Here is an 8,469-nt window from a genome sequence, read left to right as displayed (position 1 = left end):
CGGGCGCCGCTGATTGGGCCGTGGCCGGGCGCCTGGCAGGTGAGGCGGCGGGCCCTGCGGCCGCGCGTGGTTAACGCGGGCCGGCTCGGGAGCTCTGCGGCCCCAGCGGCCGGCCCGCCCGCGCGTTCTCGCTCCGGCCGAAGCCCCCGCTATCCCGCTAGGCGCCCTCTCGGCCCGCTGCCCAGGCACTTGCCCTCGGCGGACGCAGCGTCTGGCCTGGCCCTCGCTCTCGCCTCCAGCGCTTCCTCTCCACCTGCCACTGCGGCCTCGATGCCCCGGGCTAGCCTGCAGGCCGCAGACTGTAGCACCGCCATCTGTCCAAGGCCCAAACCCAGAGAAACGAAGATAACTAGAGTTTTTCCTCCCTTCTTGCCATCTGCCTTTACTTTGTGAGAAGCAGCTTTTATTCGCTGCCACTGCTCCTCGCCCCCCCATGACACACCAGACACACAACAGCACCCATGCAACTTATGCACCTTAACAGTAAACACAAGGATACCACGCAGAGTACACACCCACTGCACACCACACCACAAGAAACTAAAGACAGTAAACACAACCAACTAAACACAGGACAAAGTAAACACATCACACCCAAACATGCACACAATGCAAACAGCACATTGCATTTCTGTGCAGAACACACACACACACACACACACACACACACACACACACACGGCACAGGATCAGTGCAGCTTTCTAAATACAGGACTAAACAGCTTCTGTTCTCAACATTCTCAAACGCCAAAGGGCTTGGGGCAGGGGGCGGCGGTTGGGACCAAGGACATAGAATTTTCTTTCCTCTAAAATAACCAAAGCTATGCTTTTACCTCTACCCGGAGAAGCACACAACAACCTCAGGGACCCCTTAGGATTTGCTTTTCAGAATCGTACTTGGGAATCGCCCTCCCCTCTTTCATTTCCTGGTTCTTGGTCTTTCTGGACTCAATGACCAGGTTCAGATCAGGCTATATAGATCCAGTCTTTCTTTTTATAGATCCATCTTTTCTTTTTGTGTCCACCAAGTATTAACTAAGAATGCAGGGTAGTGAAATTGGAAATAAAAGGCCAAAAGAAAGATGGCTGTGGTTTTCACATTTAGAGCTGGCCAGGCCCTAAAGTCGGCGCCTTGAGGCAGCCTTCCAGCCTGGCCGCCATCTCTCTGTAGGAATCAGAACATCTGATCAAGTTCAGAGACGCTTCAAGAGACCGCCTCAAGCAGCGCATTATAACTGCAGCCTTTCACTTCCTGCCCCCCAAGCCTCCAAGCCAAGACCTCACCTTCTTTCTTTGCCATTTTGCTCGAGGAAACCCTGCCGGTAGCACGCCTTTACCGTAGTCACCCCCTCCCAACTCGCCCCAATTTTTCCTCCACCTCCGGAGCCTTCTCCCCAGGTTGGAAGGTGAGTCCGCTGCTGCCTTAAATTACTGCGTCTGCCGAAAAGAAGCTCTGCGCGAATACCTATGGGGGTCGCTCAGCAGAGGGATTCTTTGAGGGAGAGATTTCCGGGAAAGCATAAATATGCTTAAATCATGCAAATGGTTCCCCAGGATTTCTATTTACAAAAAGGGAGGGTCGCTTTTCCCCCTACTCGGTCCCTTCTACCTCTCCTCGCCTTTCACCTACACCTACTTCCCCAGGGTGGGGAGCTGAGTTGAAGAAGTTTTGATTTCCTCGTGGAGTTGGTCTTGGGGAGACCGATTGATTCTGGAGGCTCAGGGTGAGAAGAGGACATCTGTTGGGCTCTGGCCAGACCAGCTCTGAAGTATGGGTTTCTAAGAAGCCCCATCAGGGAATCCGAGAACTGGGGGGCCTTGCAGGACTTGGGAGGAAGGGGCTGGCAACCAGACAGACTGTAGAAAGGGGGAGGGCGACTGAGGGCAAGGCTGGGGGATGCTGCCGCGGCTGACCTACCAAATGCCCAGCGTCTTTTTGGATATGGCCACATTCCGATAATTAATTGCCTCCAGCACACGCTCTGTAGTCCTGGAACAAAAAGGCATAATTCAATTAGATCATCAACAGGGAAGTGGGGAGGGGATGCTTGTTAAGGGGCCAACCTGAGGCGGTTCAGCCAGGCCAAAAGCCCGGGCGGGCCAGGAACTCTTTCCCGGGCAGCCCTAGTCCGCCACTCCGAGAAGGTAGATCTCTTGGGAGCTGGGGAATCCCAAGTGTCCCCCAAGAGAGGCTGTGGCAAGGGGCTTCATGAACTACAGGGCACGAGCAGGCTATTTAGTTTCCTTTTTTGGGAGAGGTAACCCTGACACTTGAAATAAGTTAGATAGTAGCAATCTCTCCAGATACTGTAACAAAGCCACCCCCCCCACCTCCGAACAGCTAAGGAAGAAAGTTACGTTTTCCTGACGACTTGTAGCTCACCCCCACCCCCACTGGGTTACTTTGGAGGAGCTCCAGGGAACAACTTGGAGGGGCAGGCGACTTTGGGGAGCCAGGTCTGAGAGCACAGTGGTGACCGAAGCAGGAAAGCAAACTGGAGAAAAGTTTTTCCTGTACATAGATAGGTTGAAGTGAGGCCAAAGACAGCACTGTGGTTTTTGTTTGTTTGTTTTCCCCCTCCCCCTTTTTTTCAGGTGGGGAGAAGAACCCCAGGGCTGGGCTGGGCAAGGCAACTGGAATCCGGGCGTCGTGATTCTTCTTTTCCGCTATAACGGAGACTCCCTCGGCAGCTTCGGCTTACTGGGGTTTACATGTGTATTAGGCAGCGTAAATTAACCAATAAATCTCTTTTATGCGTCCCCCAGTTGTATGCGGTCTGGTCTAAATATCCACATGTCTATATGGATGGGAAATGTAATGGGATCCTTTCCCTCACACCGAGTTCAAACTGTCAATAAGAAAAATATTTCCTTTTTATGCCCAAATCTGAAGCGATAAATAAAATCAGAGAAACTGATCAGTTGCCAAACGGGCAAAGCTCTTGAGGGCGACTTTGAGGGCCCAGGGTGGAGGGGCAGGGGGAGACAGAGCATGCTGAGCGGCGTGGGGAGGGGACTGGCTTCCATGGCTAAGCCACAGCCCCACTGGAGAGCACTTTTCGATCCATAGCCTCCTCCCTCAGACACAAAACATGCACAACACAGTGTGTTCTCGTGCACATTTCTTCCCAAACACATTTTCTGTGGCGGACATGAAATTATCCTAAGTCGGAGACCTAGCAATTTTCTTTAAGTCCAAGGGAAACTCTGCGGTCTTTTCTTCTGTTTTGTATTTAGAGAAGACTTGCAATCTAACACTTACAACAGTTTAAAGACCCTTTAAACCCAGCGAGCGGATTTCCGTTCTGCCAATGCTTCCTGATTTATTTCAATAAATGAATGTTTGGATCCAGGAAGGGAATTATTCCAAGACTGTGAATTGGGTGCCCCTGCCTCTCGCTAGTGGAGCACAAAATCTTTCTCCTGGAAAAATGTCCTTGAAATTAATTCATCAGGATTGACTTTTTCTCTCTTCTCCCTCCCCGCCCCCAAGTCAACGAAAACTTTCTTCACCCCAAATACCTGTCCTCTCTTCAGAATTCCACAGATTTTAAATGTGAAAGAAAGGCAACAAATTGCAAGAAGGCTTAAGAAAAAAAAGGAAGGAAATAATGTAGGTGTGGGGGAGGGAGGGAGGAAGGGATGCATTTGTAATTCTGCTTTATTTCTTATGCTAAAAAAGCTCTTAATTGGCTTCTGGGGCCAAGCTGAATTCTGGATCTCCGAATCCCAAGAATCTTCGGAGACACATTGGCCAACCACTTTCTGGGCTCCAGAATTTATTTGCCATATCAGAGTTTTAACTATTGTCCCAACATTGGACAAATATTTTATAAGCCCCAAATACCTCTCAAATTCAATAGAAAAGGAATGGACATTATTAATCAATCTTTTTTTAAAAAAAATTAATCTCTTTTGCCTTTGTCCTCTGCAGTCCCAGGCATATCACTACCCAACGTAATGAAATGCAAACCAGACGAGGAGACATTTTCATTGTACTTGTCAATCAAGGCTGCGCAGACAGATATATATACTTGAACTTCAGAGACACAGGCTGAAATAAACAGGGCAGCTGAACTTGGAGAGAGCCCATGTCAGGAAGTTGAACTAGAACTATCAGAATCCAGTTTGGGATAATAAAGGGAGCCCCCTGACAAAAAAGGAAAGGGAACCAAAGCCCTAGGCCGTGGGAGGGTTCATCCTGAGTGTAATGGCTGGTCAAGTGTGAGCCCTGGCTGGTGTCTAGCTGTGAACGTGGCCCACCAGTTCTGCCACTAGCAAATATCTATTCCCTCTGGTGGTCCCGGGCTGGTAGGACTGCTAAAGGGTGGAAGTCTCATCAGAAGGGCATCAACCCCCATCCTTCCACCCCCCCACCTCACCCCTCACCTGAAGTGTTCTTCAGTATCAGAACACTTAAGTGGGGGAGTGTGCAGGCGAGGGGAGAGGAAGACTTGGACAGCAACACACACATTCGATTTGTGTTTACAAGCCCTTCCCCAGAGACAGAGATAAGGCAAGGAGAGGGGGCTTGGGATGCCAAATTCACCTGATATTCCGGAACCCGCATTTACAAAGGATCCCCGTGTTCCTTCTAGCTGATAAGCACTGCTCCATCAGTTCTCAAAGGCAAATGATCTCAGATCCAAACAAGGCAACTGGAGGGGAGAGTCACACCCAATCTAAAGGCATTTGCTTAATAATTTCTCTGCCTTGAGACTTGCACCCACGGTGGTAGCAAAGGTGTCTCTGTACCAGCTTAGCTCTGGAGTCCCTGCTGACCCACTTGTCCATCACATAGCTCCATTTCCTTACTCCAGGCCTATTCTGCTTTCTTCTGTCTTCCCTGGGGTCAAAAATTGCATCATCCAGTTCATTTCCCTTTTTGCCTAAGGAGAGAATTTTAGTCCCAAAAAAGGATCCTGTCTTCAGCCACTTTGACACTAGATGGGAACGGCATTTTGTAAATTGGTGCAGCCAGTCATGTTTTCATTTGATTTGGGGTCTACTCAGCTAGTGCCTTCCATGATGATGAGATGAGAGGAAAAGAGCTTTACTATTAAAGCAGTCGGCCTTTCTGCCTCTCTCTGGTCCTTGCCCCACCCTTCCACCAAACAAGACAAAGTGAAGACGAGTTAGACTTAACTTCTGCTTTGGATATGAATAGCAAGCTTCTATGTTTGTATGGATAGCCAGGAGTTAAGAGTTAGTTCTTTTCAAAAGGTTTCAAGTAAGAGGAGGAGGAGAGAGAGAAAGAGGGAAAGATTATGGGATTGAGACAGAAGGTAGCCAGTTAAGCCAAGAAACTATTTTTTATCTGACCCTTGATGAAAAAAAAATCTAGATGTTAGAACGCAGCCCCAGGAGATTATCAAGCATTCTTAACTTTTGGGGTTTATGCACCAGGACCTTCCTGCTATGCAAGGTTCCATTTGAAAAGGACATGATCCCCCCCCCCCCGCAACCGCGCACACACACACACTTCCATCCCACACCTCAATTATTTCCGGAGATCACTTTGGCTTTAGGAAAAGGCCAAAAGGAAAGAGTCAAGGGATGAAGAGTCCGCGGGAAGAAGAGGGAACAGGAGAGAATGGAAGGAAAAAGAGCTGTGAATAACTCAATCAGTGACTAGGTGACCTCTGACCTGGAGGGTGGTTTTATTGTCTTTCCTCTTTGGCTGGAGATACATAGTTTACTGACCCTTTCTGCGTGACTGATCCCTGAGGAGCAACCACAGCCGCCAAACCAAGCTAAGCTTATGAGTCCAGGGAGAGGCAATTGAGCAGCCTACCTTCAGGAAGCCCGAGGGAAAGGTCTCTCATTTTCCAGGCCGGAGGGGGCTGTGTGGAATGTTGAGGTCACTTAGCTTCCGGCTCAATTCCTCCTCCTCCTCAGTCAGCCCGGAGTTTACCACTCTTCCCTTCCTTCTCCCTCCCTTCCCCCACCAACCCCTTTCTCAAACTGTACTGCGCGGTAAATAGATTCCAACTCAGGGCAAGAGTAGAACTGTGCGTCTGCGACTTTTCAGAAGCAGAGCGCTGGATCTCTCTTTGGAGGTGCCACCCAGTCAATTCTGGTCCACTGTGACCCTGTGTGACAGAGTAGAACTGTCCATAGGATCCTCTGGGCTCTCAGTCTTTCTCCCTAGGTGGTGGTGTTGGGGGAGGGGAGGTTTGGAACCAACAACTTTTCAGTTAGCAGCCAAACATTTAACTGTTTCAACACCCTGGTCTTATAAAGGCAGATTCATATAAAGATCTAGAGTGCTTCTAATACCCAGTTTGCCAGCTACTGCCATAGTTTGTCCTCTCTGGGCTGTCCCTGCTCTTCTGAACTCTTTTTTGCCCCTCTGACCACACCAGTAATTTAAGATTGCATTTTTCTCTGCTCCCAACCCATGTCCCCTCACCTTCAAATTTTGAGCCTGGCCCAGGCTTGACAGGAAGAGTAAACAGTTCCACCAGACTCCTTAGGGCCTCAGGTGGAGCTACTAGATTTAGCACGTAAAATAGTAGATACTCAGTTAAACAACTAATGCTTTTTAACACATATTTAGGTCCCAAATATTGGGTGAGATAAAATTGCGTATCGAAAATCCTACTTCAAACTATTTTAACTGGGCAGCCTGATTTCCATCTCCCACTCTGTTCAGAGGTCTGGCCTAGCTGGCTTCAAATGCCCCCTCAGTGGAGCTCACACCCAACCCTGACCTGATGTTAAGGACAAAAGGAGGGGAGTGGAGAAAGGGGTACTTACTGTGCCTAGGTTTCCCCACAGGTGCCATTAGCAGAAAAGAAATTTGGGGATCAGGTGTCCTAGGGACGCAAGAATGACCGAGGTACAATTTCCATTTCTGATTACTTTCTCCTAAAGAGGGGTAGGAGCCTCCTTCATGGGATTGTTGGGGAGGAAATGGTGAGGTCTGAAGCAGAGGGCACACCCCTTGCAATCCTACCTAGAGAAATCTTCAGCTCTGGTTGGACGCGGCCAGCAGAGCTCAGGCGCTCAGAGGGACCAAGGGCCCTGAACCTCCCGTCTTCCCCACCCTGCGCCAGCTCCTCCCACCTGGGCTCCAGCCGCTCCCTTCGTCGCGGGCTGGTGGAGCCGGCTGGCTGAGTTCCTGAGCTGTGACCAAGCTTATTCGCCCCTGCCCTCAGGCCTTGCAGGGCCCTGTGGGTTTCCAACCACGAGGCCTGGTACACAGCAAAGGTTAAGGATACCAACGTTGTGGTCCTTGAGAAACTGATGCATTGTGGTCTATGAGATGCTAATGTATTGCAGACCCTAACTGGAGAGTGCAGTGGCCTGAGCCTGCCATTGGCCCAGGGCTTCCGAGCATTTAGTCCCCTCCACCATCCCCTCAAGGGGCTCTGTTGGCCTAGTGGCAGGAAGCCACCCCAAAGACACATGGTTTGAATTCACCAGCTGCTCTGAGAAGGATGGACAGTCTCCCATGCGATTTACTGCCTCTGAAAACCCCAAGCTGTGGGTCAGTTACAACGCAATGACACACAACCACCACGATCAGCATCCCATCACACCTCCCATCAGAATTCCATGATCTTGCCTGGCTATTGTCGCCCCCTCCTGGTTCTTCAGCCCTCCTTTGGGCTGTTTGAGAGCTGTTGTTGTTGTTATGTGTTCTCAAGTCACCTGCGACTCATAGCAACCTATGTAAAACAGTTCTGAATCCTGCTCTATTCTGAGCCAATCTTATCATCTCTGACACATCTAGCCGCATTACCCAAGTCACTGAATTGATCCATCTCATCCAGGGCCTTCTCTGGTGCTGTCCCTCCACCCTCCCAAGCATGATATCTCCCTCCAAGAACTGATCCTGCCTTGCAAAATGTCGAAAGTACTTCAGATGAAGCTTCAGAATCCTTGCTCCAAGGAGCAGCCTGGTTTCACCCTCTCAAGGATAAACTTGTTTGTTCTCCCAGCAGTCTTTGGTATATCCAATACTCTTCTCCAGCACCACAGCTCAAAGGCATCAATTCTCCTATCCTCCCTAGTCATTGTCTAGCTTTCTGGACAAGTAATTGCAAGTAATTGTGAAGACCATGGCCTGGATCAGGTGCATCTTAGTCTCCAGACTGACATCATTGCTTTTCAGTACTCTGGAGAGGTCCTTGACAGCAGATTTTCCAAGTATAATTCATCTTCTGGTCCAGCTCTTGGTACCAAGAGTATTGATTGTGGAGGAAGATTTCAGTGGGATGGGCTTTCAAAGGTGGTCAGCTGGTATTCTCTGTTCTTCCATCCAACCCTGTCCTAATGACTACACACACACACACACACACACACACACACACACACACACACACACTTCAACCCACATCAGATTGCATCCAGAGCAAGCTGGTCAAGTTTTCCTTCTAGATCAAGGGATAGAACGTTTTGTTAGCAGACACCTGGTTTCCTCCCCATAACCCAATCATTTGTCTCACTAGAGGTTTTATCTGT

Source organism: Elephantulus edwardii, unplaced genomic scaffold (genome assembly GCF_000299155.1).
Source record: "Elephantulus edwardii isolate Elephantulus edwardi_28Jun2011 unplaced genomic scaffold, EleEdw1.0 scaffold00016, whole genome shotgun sequence".
In the NCBI taxonomy this organism is placed as follows: Eukaryota; Metazoa; Chordata; class Mammalia; order Macroscelidea; family Macroscelididae; genus Elephantulus; species Elephantulus edwardii.
The sequence above is the reverse complement of the archived record's forward strand: the minus strand, read 5'-3'. Positions refer to the sequence as shown.